The 13997-nt window shown below is 41.7% G+C and overlaps 1 protein-coding gene across 2 annotated transcripts in view; it reads right to left on the bottom strand.

Moving 5' to 3' along the window:
• The window catches only part of RGS6 (regulator of G protein signaling 6), a 516863-nt gene extending 516272 nt beyond the window's left edge, over positions 1-591 (bottom strand). For both annotated transcript variants that reach the window (XM_054028464.1, XM_054028466.1), the window contains exon 1: positions 302-591. The gene's annotated coding sequence lies outside the window, so the exon portion shown is untranslated. The remainder of the gene's footprint in view (positions 1-301) is intronic.
• Between the last annotated feature and the right edge of the window lie 13406 nt (positions 592-13997).

Below are 13997 nucleotides of genomic sequence, written 5' to 3'. Positions count from 1 at the left end.
ATTCATTCTCTCTCTCACACACACACACCCCTTACCTATTCTCAAATACACATGCAGAACATGCAACCCACTCTGGAAGAGAAAAAAATGTTTTCATCCTATATTAAGACCCCCCCAAAGGGGTTCCTGAAAACACGGAGCACAACCAACATGCGTTGGCTCTCAATCGGTTTTGTAGACAGAGCTGAATTGCAGATTTAAAAGCTCTCTCTTTAAACAAACAAGCAAAAAGCCCCGAAATGTATAACATTATCTGCCCATTAAGCTCCTTCAGAAATCTGTGTGCAACCACTCCAATTACCTTAGCAACCAAAGAATTGCTGAATTCCCCCTTCTGCTTTTTAATTTCTCCTCAGAGACAGGAAAGAGCCTGGTTCATGGTAAAACTGGAGGAAAAAATGAATGGGAGAGACTTGCAGGTTCCTGGGGATTCTTTTCCCCCCCCTTTCAAAATGTCTTGTTCTTCTCAGTGTCCCTGGCTGAAGAAGAGACTGAGGCTTTGGGGTGCAGTTAGAGAAGATGGAAACAGGAAGGCTGCTGCTGAAGAGCCACTGGCAACATGCTCTCCCCCCCTCTCTCCAGCCACTGATCTTTCTGCCTGATTTTTCTGTCCTCCTCTCTCTCTCTCTGCACACACTCACACTCCGGTGTCTCAGCGCACACTAGAAGGGAAAAGCAGCTCCCCAGCTGTGGGAGCCCAGTGCTACAGGAAAGATACAGACAGCGAGAGAGCGAGAGAGAGGAGAAACGGGGGGAGGGAGGGAGAAGCTGCTTCAAGTAAAAGATTTGTCCCTTGCAAACGATTTGCAGCAGCAGCGCCTACTGTAGGGAGGAGCGAGGACCTGCAGTCTCATTACGTGCACCTGACAGGCAGTAAGGGACAAAGGAAACAGGAACTGGGTTAGGAGATCACGCAAAGGACCTTAGCCTCCCCCTTCTTCCCTTCCCCCCGAAACAAGACTAGATTTCACCACAGTTCAGTTGATGCCACTTGTTCCACTACACCTGTCCTTGACTTTTAGAAATGGTCTTCCTGGGGAGAGGTTGGGCAGAAATTTGTCTTGAGATGGAGGGTAGCAAAGGAAATCCCCACAGCCCCCTCCCAAACTATCTGTTCTCCTGGAACACTGTTCAATAATTTCCCAGCCTCAGGCTGTGTCCCTGCCCCCATTTTTGCTGTGTGTTTATTAATTATTATGGTTATTAGCCAAGTAGATGAGGATGCACTATTTACATTTGTCCACATGCTTTGAGATCTTTATGTGACTCCTTCCCTTCCATCCCAGGAGACTCTCTCTCTCACACACACACACACACAATCACTGGAGAGATGCACAAGTTGGGTGGCAGAGGGTGACGGACTAATGCAAAGCACATGCATCAAGCTAGCAGTAAATCCTGTAGGGTCCCTCAGCTAACAAAATGGAAAACAGACTTCCAAGTTATTAATTAGTAGTAGTAGTAGTAGTAGTAGAATAGAGGGTCAAGTGCTTGAACTCATTGGGAGTCCAATGAGACCATTTGCAAAGGGACAGACAGTGCAGTAACTATTGACGATGTAGCTCTTGTAGGCAGAGCTGCCTTACAGGTGGGAAGCCTGGTCAGTCAGTCGTATCTGGAAATCTCAACTTTCCCTAAAATATAACATTAATGCACTACAGTACTGAGCAGAAATGGGAGCTGAGATGCCTCTGTTGGGAGGGTGGGGATGGGTGGAAGAAAAAACTTTAAAACTATTTTTCCTGTGAGATGATGTGTTTGATCTTCAGACTTACTTCAAAGGTTGCTGTCCCCCTCTTGTAATGAATATAAAAGGCATTTTTCATTCAAGCTGCTGGACACCGACCCTAGAGTTTTCAGCTCCTAGACTGACTAAACAGTGCGTGAGATATTTAATATCTCCATGCACGTCTTCCTGAGTCCTGACCTAAATAGTGCTGTATTGTACTGACAAAGAACTCTGTGGAGATCATTTGAAGCTCATAGCAGCCAAGTTTTGTGCAGCTCCAGGCTGCACAATTGTAGAGAACATCTAGTTGCTCAACACACCATGCATGCTTCAAGCAGTGGCAGGGTGGGACATGAAGCTGTAAAAACCTTGGCAGATGTGAGTGGGCCCTGGGTTTTCTGGAGGGTTTTCTATGTGGTAAGAGAAACCTACTCCAGGATGCACCTTCCCTTTTTTATACTGCCTTGGAATGGGAACAGCAAGAGGGGAAACAGAGAGGCTGCCTGCAGATAGGGCTGGATCCAGGCACCAGCTTGCCAAGCTGGTGCTTGGGGTGGCCACTCCGGAGAGGGGCGGCAGGTCCAGCTATTCGGCGGCAATTCGGCGGACGGTCCCTCACTCCCGCTCGGAGCGAAGGACCTTACACCGAATTGCCACAGCAGATCGCGATCGCGGCTTTTTTTTTTTTTTTTTTTTTTTTTTTTTTTTTGTTGTTGGCTGCTTGGGGCAGCCAAAACCCTGGAGCCGGCCCTCCCTGCAGAGCAGGCACCACGACTCCCCCCAGTGGCTGCAACAAGCAACTGCAAGGCAAAATCTGAGCCAAGCAGAATGGATGACAGGACAGCCACAGGCATTAATGTCACAAGAGACACACGATACTTGGCCACAGAGGCCTCTGGGTGAGGAGGGTATTCACAAGCCAGTTATTGATACATTCCCACCTCTTCCCCCCCCCCCCCCACACACACAGACAAACTTCCCTCCTGTATGGGCCATCCCCTCCGCATCCTCCCCCATCTGTGCATGATTGCAAGGCAAAGCAGTTTGAAGTAGGTATGAGGGAGGAGGATGAACACTGAAGGACACAATTAAATGGCTTCCCACAGGCCCACAGTTTCAATTGAACCTGAATTGTTGATGGTTGACGCTACTGAAGGTCCCAAAGACTAGTCAGGAGGAAAGCACCCTACCCCCAGAGCTTCCACAATTGTGGGGGAATGTTATTCTCAGCCCTCTTCCCAATAGAGAGACCTCCTCATTCCTCTGAGCCCTCTTGCTTCTTTCCATGGCACTGAATGTAAGGAAATTCACAATGATATTTCATGCATTCATATTAAATAATATTTTTCTCTCATATCACACCATTCATCTGAGGAACTCAAAGTTCTTTAGACACATACTGTGCCACAGATTGCCCTTTTGAGGGTTTACCTGTGTAGGGGCTTAGAAACTGAGTTTTTCTCATAGATTGTTCCTCCAGGAAAAAAAATGGTGGAGACTGATAGGGTTGCACCTCTTCTCCCACAGGGAATGACAGACGATTTAGCCCACTAAGTTCACAGATGTCCCCAAGATCCATAAACATCTCAGAACACCCCAGGGGTCAGAGACTTCTGGACCAGTCCCTTGGCTGTCTCATGTGACCTGTGCTGCTATGTGGTGCCACACTAGTACCTATGACAAAAAGTACAGAGGTTGCAAGTCTGGGTTTCCAAACACACTATCCCCCTTTTGTCCAGACTCTTTACCTTCTTCACAGAGAGGCTGCACTCACCTTCACATAGTTTATCTTCTTGAGGGAAGAAGAGCGATACCTTAACTACCCGCTGTGACATACCAGGGCACAATGGAATAAAATACCATGTTATTATCTTAAATGGAATTACCCAGATACATCTATTTAAACACAATGGATTACATAAAACAGTAAAACAAGTTTATTAACTACAAAGAGATAGATTTCAAGTGGTTACAAGTAAAGAGTAAAATAAAGATACAACACTTACTGGTATCTACTTAAGAAACTCTCTCACTACATGCTCCAGCAGCCTTACTGACCAAACTTTCAGGTCAGGACCCCTCCTCCAGAGTCCAACAGCTGTTTCCTTTTGTCTTCTTAGGTGCAGAAAATGAGTAGAGTAGGGAGAAAGAGAAGGGGCCTTTGGGGCAGTTTGTCCCTCCTTTTTACAATTTCAGTCCCCTTCTTGAAAAAATATTTCCAGCTGAGACCCAGAAAACAAAGAGCTTGTCTACACAGTGTGACATTGTCACCAAAACTTTTGTCTTTCGCGGGTACTTAAAAAAGCCCCCTGCGAAAGACAAAAGTTTTGTCAACACAAGCAACAGTGTGAATGCGGCTCCTACCAACAACCCTTATGCCACTCACGGGCCTGGAAATATTTTGTCAGCAAAAGTGCCGACAAAATACCGATAAAGAGTATTCACACATGCTGACTAAAAGCTGCATAGTGTAGACAAGCCCAAAGAGTCTGTGGGGAAGCATATTCCTTGCTGTTTTTTTCACCTGTTTGAATTTCCTTTGTTTTCCCTTCTTGCTTAATGACTCAGTTTACTGCTTAAATGCAAATTAAGGCAAGCTTACATTCCTTCCTTTGTTTAGGACAGACCTGACTTCTGCCTGGGCAGGGCTGTGAGGTTTGGAACATGTGTTAACATCATCATACAGGGGAATCTTATAACTTCACATACAATGTTGTCACACGCATTTTACCAGAACAATACTGACCAGCAAATTATGAGTTTCAAATGATGCCTTACAAGGCATATTTTGTACAGAGATTATTACAATAGTGTGAAGGGAGTGAATACATGGGTGTATTCCATTACACCCTCCTCACTAAAAGATCTTAAATTGCAAGACCACCCTGTACCAGTGTCCACAATCCACCCTTATCCTATCACAATTCCTGTTGCAACACTTTATTCTTGAAAGCCTCCAAGAATGGGAATTCCCCAGCCTCCTTAGGTAATCTGTTGCAGTACTTACCTAGCACTATAGTTAGAATTTTTTCCCTAATATCTAACTTGAATTTCTCTTGCTGCAAACTAAGCAGATTACTTCTTGTCCTACCCTTGGTGGACAGGAAGAACAATTGGCTACTATCCTCTTTATAAAAGCCTTTGACATATTTGAAGTTATGTCCCTCCTCATTCTTCTCTTCTTGTTTGGCTCTATCACTGTATTTCTGTTTGTCTGTTTTGTTGATTGAGATTGAAAGCTATTTTGAACATGGACTGCCTTTTACCCTGTTTATGCAGTGCCTAACACAATCAGTTCCTAGCCATTGTTAGTGCCTGAAGGTACAACCCTAATACAAATAGTAAATAATCATTGCCAACATTCTGAAGGAAAATAATGTTTTTGTGTAAATCAAAAGGTAAACAAAGATATTGATTTATCAACCACTCTACAACATTTCCTATGTATGCCACTTCCTCAGCTCCATTTATATTGAAAACCCAATCCACACCTTCATCTCTTCTTGTCTTAACCATTTCAATTCCTCCTTCTATTTGGCCTCCCCAAGTCCCAGAATCTAGCATGTGCAGAATGTTGAACCCTACTTCGCAGGCAGTAGATACATCCTCCCTCATCTTCAGATACTTCACTGGATATGCATTCATTTTAGTATCTTGTTCCAAAACTAACTTTTGGTGCTAAGTTCTGCACATCACTGAAGTTGATGTGATTTCATGGGGTGTAAATCAGTGGAAACTTTAGCATTGGGTATTGAGAACCTTCTGTGGATTAATTCCAGTCTTAGTGGACCTTGTCTCCCGCTACTCCTTTTCTCACTTCTTCCACTCCTCTACCAATGGCCTCCCTTGACATAATCCCTAGTTAGCGCTAGAGTTTTCTGTTCTGTAGCTTCTGCATCTAGAACTTTTCAATATCTGCGTCCTCAACTCTTGAAATCTCATTTGAAGCTTCTTTGCTCCTCTTTTGATATCTCCCCCTTTAAACATTACAACAATTATTTAACTCTCTACACTATTTTGGGATTCAGTGTTTATGAATGCTATGCAAAATAAGGCTGAATTGTATTGTTTCTTTGTTCCCCTCACGTCATGTATTAACACAAAGAGCTTGAATTTGTGCTTCCAAAATTTCACAGGATTATTTACTTTTTGAAAACCCGTGTGTTTAAAAATATTTCTATTTATATTAGTTTTGTATTTACACTAGTTGTCAGTGTACTTTAAATAAAGCTAAAACATGTTATACAATATTTGCCTTATAAAGGCTTCTTAGCTATATTTTTAGCACTTATCAAATATATACTTTTGTCAGGGTTTTATCAGAAAAATAGTTAAAACTACTAGTTAAATTGAACTCGAAAATTATCCCAAGATATTATTCTGCCTACCACCAATGTCACATCAAGGACTGAATATTTCAGTATCTTACACCACTTTAGGGCCAGAAAACTTGATTTCTATTCTGTTTTGTTCTGTCTTTCTTCTCCTATCCCTCCCAAAAGAATACAGAGACAGCACTTAAAGGGAAACTACCAGGTCAAATTCAGACCAAAATGTAGGTTCTGTAAAAATATTTTTCAAAATTTAAGATCGGGGAAAGGTTTTCATACAAACAGATTTTAAATACATTTCCCTGCAGTGTTTCCAGCCCAAACATTGCAGCATTATGCTAGCACCTGAAAACCAGAAAGTGAAGTTGACTAGAAATATTAACCAAGTAAAAGTGACCAGTCCACTTTCATTGTTCAAGCTCAACAAAGGAACAGTAAACAAAGCACAAATAAATTAAACTGTAAAAAATTATTTCAGTTTTAATAGTATAAGGTGCTGCTTACATAAGTAATATTTTATTTGTATTTGTTTTTCAATAAAAAGGGTTAGTGGAAACTGAATCCTGTCATGTGACAGCGGCATTAATCTTTCTTACCCTGAACTATGTCATGAGACCAGGAAATAAAGAGTAATCACATGGCAAAACTCCTGTGCTACATAGTTAGGTCAACCTCCACTGTAGACACAGATACATCAACAGAAGAATTCTTCCAGTGATCTGGCTACTGCCTCTCAAGGGGGTGAATCTACTATAGCAACAGAAAAAAAAACCCCTTCTAATCACTATAGCAAGTATTTACACTGCAGCATTACAGCAGAGTAGCTGCAGCACCGCCACCATGCCGCTGTAGGCCAGTACTTGTAGTATAAACATACTCTTAGGGTTGGCTTTTGACACAAAAGGGCTGGAGCAGGGGCCAGAATTCAGCTGTTAATTGTAAGATCTTTGGGGCAGAGACAATGACTTCCTTCCAGTTTGTACAGTACCTAGCACAATAGAAGCCCTGATCTTGATCAGAGCCTCTAGATTTTACCCTGATATAAATATTAAATGCTTATTGATAAGCAAAACAGAGCTGGTGGCTCTCAGAAGGGTGTTGCTGATACCTCATCAAACGTCACTTACTACTGGAAACATTAAGAGACACAAAACGTAGCTCCCAGTTGGAATGACGAGAGAGGCAGGGAGTCTTTCAGAGTTGTTCAAATTCTATTATTTAAACAATATTTAATTTAACAGCGACCTAAACTTAACAACAGCTTGGAATGTCTTGGCTTTTCTCATGCATCCCAATGGTGATTTTCATCTCCTGTCTTAGCCGACATCATCACAGGTTCTTACATCACTGACATAAGGTCTCTCGGGGACCTTCACCAGTGGAAAATCAAGCATGGCAGAGCTTCACCCCACCATGTATGCTCCCTCCCTTTATGTTGTAGAACAGATTTCAGTGTAGGAGATGCAGCCACCTCTGCCAGCTTTATACTGGTGGAAATTCCCCTTAGACAGGGGAAATTCTCCAGTGGGAATCTCCAGCCACTTCAGGTTCACTTTGCACCACTTTTGCACACAGTACACGCTGAACCTGACAGACTGGAGAATCCAGCCCATAATGTATACTGAGTTTCTAAGGCACGACTGAAAAATCGACATCAAGTCAAATCGCTACATCTTCAAAGATAATGCAAGCCATGAAAACATGGACAACTTAATCAAAAACATTCTGAAGCAAGCAGAACCAGGCTGCTCTAGCTTTATTGTTCAGCTTCACTGAATTCCTAGCTTTGTGCAATGGGATTTCAGCTGTCTGTGCACACATGATGTTTATGTCAACTCTCATGCATCTTAAATTTTTGAATGGACTTTGCAAGATTTCCATGGGGCTTGTTGTCATCAGAAAAAAAAGAGATGGTTGCAGGTTTCACATACAAGAGAACTCGGGCCAGAGGTGAAAGTAAGCTGGTCCGGTATGGCATACCAGTAAGAGCCAGTACACAGACGACTGTACTGGCAGGGCTGATGAGGTGGGGCCAAAAGCCAGAGCTCTGGGCCCTTTAAATCACTGCCGGAACCCCAGGGTAGCGGCGGTGACCGGGAGCCCCAGGGCTCCAGCAGCGATTTAAAGGGCCTGGGCCTCCGGCCCTTTAAATTGCTGCCGGAGCCCGTGGTAGCGCTGGCGGCAGTGGCCGGGAGCCCCGGGCCCTTTAAATCATGCTAAAGGGCTGGCTGGGGGAGTCCAGCCCCAGCCCTGCACCTTCCGCCTGAGGCCCTGCAACTTATGGTTGAGCCGCCCCCACCACCTTGCTCAGGACCCTGGCCGCCCTGCGTACTGGTAAGTCCCTTAAGTTATTTTCACCCCTGACTTGGGCTCTGAATGGGCATGAAAATTGAAAACTGAAAACATTAAGAGCACATTTTCAGTAAAAAGCTAAAAACATCAGAGAACACCTTGTGCATCCTCTGTTATTTTAGATTTTTATAATCAGAGAAGAACATGATAAAAGAAACAATATTTGCAGACTCATTCTGGGATAGTGTAGATGACTTTGTTCATCACAAGTATTAAACAGCAGTTTGTATAAGGACCCGTGTCTCATACTGCCGTACAAGTAGCACCCAAACCGGATGTGGAGTAACAGTTATTGGGGGTGGGGGAGGAGAAGTGATTCAGTTTCCAGGTTATTCTAGTCCTGGATGGGCCTCCCTCTACTATAGGCAAGACATCCCCACTTACTGGCAATCCCTTCCCTTCTCCCCTGGTGACCAGACACCTGGAACAATCTAGGACATTTGCTGAATGAGGGGGTGCTGTCCAAAGAAAAGTCAGTATGTTCAGTAGCATTCCACTGCTACTGGCAAGTGCTTATAAAGGATTCTGGTTTCCTACCTTTCAGAACTAGGGATATTCCATGATTTCACCATCACCAACAAGGAAATAATTTATCGCCACCTATTCAGAATTCAGTTATTTGCTATCTAACAACAAAATAGAGCTATTCCTCCTCTTTTCTCTCTCTCTCAACAAGGATCATCAGTTCCAAACCATTGCCCAGCCTCCCTAAACTAGTCTAAACTTTTGAAATGTTACATGACAGCACTCTGCACTTCGGCCATGGTGAATGTCAAAATACATGAAGGGTTGCTGTGCTATGTGGCAGAGATGAGTGAAGGACAAACAGAAAATTCAGGCCCCTTCCTATCAAGATGAAAGAAAGATTCACAAGGAATAATTTATTTGAAAAAATTTACTTTAAAAAACAAATCAAAACATCTCTTTATAATTAGTCTGAACAAACCTCAGAATTCTTAAGTGTATTTGCCATTCAGAATTATTCTCATGGATTTCTTCATTGGATATTTCTTGTGCTGAAGACCAGTCACAAGTTTGCTGTGGATATTTGCAATTTGAAATATGTGCAGTATAGGTTAGTTACAAAACCATGTTTTTAAGTGGTGTGGAGGGAAGATGAGGAGGTTGAATTGTGGAGGAAGAAATTAAATGTTTGGGTTTTTTAAAATTTACTACAGGATATGTGCCGATCATCATTCTGATCACATTGTTTGTATGCTGTATCCCTCCCGCCCCCCGCTTTGTCTTCTTAGATTGTACATTTTTCAGGGCAGGGACTGTGTCTTCCCATGAATTTGGAAAACACCTCACATATGGCGGGTGCTACTGCAAATCCAGTAATAAATATGTAGATAATACATTTATCTTTCCTGCCTGGATGATTTATGTCACCAACCAACACAGCTCAAATTTCAAAGTATATGTATTCAGTTGTAATATTTTCAGTTCATGATGTGTTGGTTAGTTATGTAACTCATCCTATCATGGAAAACAAACACCACCACTTGACTGATATAACTAACCCACAGCTTAAATTTCAAAATGTATGCAATTTACATTGTATCAGTTAGTTATGTAAGTCACATGGTGCTGCTTCTATTCCCTCTTTGAATAACTTACACAGTAAACACCTCAGCAAACATTCTGATTTTGACAATAGAATATGCAATGTAAAATTTGCTTTTGGTGAATATTCAAATATGCAAGCTAAAATTAGTTTTGTGAGTACTCACACTAATAAAGCTTGAGCATTCAAATGTTTGTGGGAAATTACCATGAAAGTGTTGTAAACATGGTCAAATTAAAATTCATTTTCAAATTCAAGTTGAATATTCATGGACAATTTTTTCCAACTATTTCCTCACCTCATCTTCTGGAAAGAAAATGTACTTAGGAAGGCGATGTAACTGAGATTTTCAAAGCCATATAGGGGATGTGGATGTCCAATTCTCATTAAAATTATAGGAATTGGGTAGCAAATCCCTTAGGCAGCTTTGAAAAAAAAATCTCATCCTGCATCTTTAGTAGAGTGAGATACTGAACTGCCTTCTTTGGCTCAAAAGTAAAGCACTCCGTTGGGAAGCTGAACAGTCCCATTCTTTAACTATCTAGCCTATACTACTGCTTATTTAACTACGAGAGAAAGGAAGAATGTGAAATTAGAAAAAAGCAAAGATAGTGGTGATACCAAATGGTGGTCCAGGTACTCTGCTCCCTCTTTATAAGGCTCTTTGTTATAAGTTGATCACTGGTAGGGGCTTATTGTCTTCAGTTTCTCAAACTCACTGAAGTCCCCCTGAAACTCCCTATTTGGAGCATAAACTTTATTTAAATATGCCAACCGCAAAGCTCCTATAAAGAGTCTGATAGGGCCTGATTCAATTAAAACAAAAGTGAAATTGTTCTGTGCCATTAAGCTGGAACATCAGAGCAACATGCTTGCACAATGGCCATCACGATAATGCAGAGGGCCTATTTTAAAAGATGAGGTTTTTAATTTTTAAAAATAAATTGTTCAATCAGTTGTTTTATAACACTTTCACCATTACAAAGCTCCCAAAATATTTAAAGATATATGACATTTATATACCACCTTTCATCCCAGGAACTCACAGTGCTTTACACACATTAATGAAGTAATCACAGTCCTCAAATCCATTTTGATGTAGTAAGTATTATAGGCAGAGCTGATAGAACCTTAACTAAAGGCAGTGCTTCGATAGAATCCTGTTTTTAGTTGCTTATAACTTTGCCAAACTTTAACTGTATGGGCTTACATTTTCTATCCTGGGTGTCTGCATCAGGCTAATTTTTAAGTTTCAGCTGTTTTGCCCATTTAAAAAAAATTCGTACAACTTTTTCATCGAAAAACTCTGGTGTCCCCATGCTTTGGAGGAGGGGCTTGAAGTTATAGCAGGGGCTGGCCAATTTAGGCCCTCAAACATTGTCTAGGACAGTGATTCTCAAACTTTAGCAATCCAAGGACCCCCATTTTGATTTAATTTTTTTCATGGGTGCCCAAGCCTCCCGTTCAGCCCCAGACCGAGCCACCACTCCACCCCTTCCCCCAAGGCCCCACCCCATCTCTTCCCACCCCTGCCCCTCCTCTTTCCATCCCCTCCCCCGAGTGTGCCCTGTTCCCGCTTCTCCCACTCCCTCCCAGCACCTCCTGCACCCCACTGAACAGCTGTTCCCTAGTGTGCAGGAGGCGCTGGGAGGGAGGTGGAGGAGTTGAGGGAGGGATGGGGAAAAGTTGATCAGCAGGGCCCGCGGACCCCCTGGAGTACCCTCACAGACCCGCAGGGGTCCATGGATCCCAGTTTTAGAAATGCTGGTCTAGGAGATCATTGCATTTCTCAGGTAATTAAAGTCACTCCTCTTCTGACTTCATATCTTACAACAGAGTTGGTTGACATTTTTTTAAATTTGGTATTTTCCCACAATTCTTCACAGAAATTTCAAATATTGACAAAAAGGAACAATCGTTTGTAAAATTTCATCCTGTTTTTTTAATCAGCTCCATCTTATAAATTATGATCCCTGAGACACACTATGGGAACACATTAGTTGCACACCAAGACTGACTGTACAAGACATTGTAACTGCCATGTAAGATAATACTCAGGAGAATAGCTGAGAGGATAACCTGCATTAGGTGCAATGGATTGGACTTAATTACCCATGAGGTCCCTTCTGTTCTTACGGATCAAATTCTGCTGTCAGAGCCACATACAGGATTAATATGGAACCTATTCCTACATCCAATGTTCAAATTTAGAGCTGATTTCTGAGATATGGTTCTATGATGAGATACATTAACAAGTGGAGCTGAATGAACAATTTTGAGTGGATATTTTATTTCTATTATTTTAGTCTCTTTTGTTATTTAATACTTTATTCTACAAATTATTGGTCTGTGGTTTGTTTTCTAGCAGTTTACTGCAAGAATTTATTACTACAAATTTATGGCTTGGTTAGTTTTGATTGGATTATAGGTTACACAATATTTTTTCTGTTCCCTGTTTGGATAAGTGTAACTGAGCATCAGGTTTCCAATACAATTACTTGGCTTCTGTGAATATTTGCTTAAAATTCACTATTGTCAACTTTTCTGCCAGTAAACTCATTCACTAAAATATTCATGCAATGCAAACACAGAAGGGGCATGAGCCCAGGTGAAGCAAATTCAACTTTTAATTCAAGTGGATATTTATAGGAAATGCTTTTGGTATCCATTTAGCTCTGTTAGCAACCATGAAATACAGCTGTTGTTTCAGGACTTGGCCTGGCTCAATTCTTTCCATCCAGTTCCCTTCCCCTATCAGTCCTGGTCCCGCTTCTGAAAGGGCTTCTCTAGCCCTTAGCTCAGCAGCAGATGGTAACAACATACTAAAATACAGGAATACTTTATACAGGAAAAGACAAGTTCTTAGCCCAACTATCCCATGATTCACTGCAATATTACAGTAAGAGCACCTCACTTAGAATAATGTTGTTGAAGTCTGCAATGTAACAATTGGTCACATTATGCTACTAGTAAAAATAGAGGCTGAAGGAGGAATATGAGAGACAAGCTCCTCTCCTCAATATCTGTAAATCCTTTAGACACAACCCCATCCTAATTATTCACCTCTTCTTGTCAACTGTTGGGAATGGGCCACATCCACCCTAATTGAATTGGCCTCATTAGCACTGACTCCCCACTTGGTAAGGCAACTCCCATCTTTTCATGTGCTGTATATTTATACCTGCCTACTGAATTTTTCACTCCATTCATCTGATGAAGTGGGTTATAGCCCACAAAATCTTACACCCAAATCAATTTGTTAGTCGCCAAGGTGCCACAAGGACTCCTCATTGTTTTTGCTAACCCCATCCTAATGGGCACAAGTATCCAATTCTCTCAGCTGCAACTTCTTCTCCAGATTCTCATCAATTCTATCTCTAGTATCCTAGCTTCCTTCAAATCCGATTTGCAATATTTATATTTTTATACTTTTAAACCTATATCAAACAAATGAGTAAAAATCTCCCTACTATTTGTTTAGTGTCTGGAGATGACTTACTGCCCATCTCCTTTGATTATTTTAAGAGGAGATGTCAGCATCTTAATTTTACATAAAACCCTTTTAAGCAATTCAAGTGGCCAGCTACAATCTCACTCCCCAAAGTTCTCCTCTCTCGATCATGATCAGATCCCCCTTAAATTCCCTCTATCATATGACATATGAAAGGGAGTTCTGTTTCCCTAGAAGCTCAAGTATTCAGTTTTTATGATGATCAGGTAAACAAAAAAATAACCCCAACACAACACTTACCTACCTACCCACCCACAGTCCCCAAAATGAGGCACAGAAGTGAAGCACAGTTTTTATATTCTGGGCTCCATGACAGAATCAAGACTTAGTTATATCCTTACTTTCTTTTGTAAAATAGATGCATTGTTTTGGTTTTTGCTAGGTTCCTGTGTATATTAATTGGCTGGATGACATCATGGTTATTTAGATAATCATAAATTTATTCAAAACAAAGCTCAAATATTCCACTCCTTCTCTAGCACCATCTACAGAGAACCATGTTGTTTG

Source organism: Malaclemys terrapin, chromosome 4 (assembly GCF_027887155.1).
Source record: "Malaclemys terrapin pileata isolate rMalTer1 chromosome 4, rMalTer1.hap1, whole genome shotgun sequence".
NCBI classification, from domain to species: domain Eukaryota; kingdom Metazoa; phylum Chordata; order Testudines; family Emydidae; genus Malaclemys; species Malaclemys terrapin.
The sequence above is the reverse complement of the archived record's forward strand: the minus strand, read 5'-3'. Positions and strand labels throughout refer to the sequence as shown.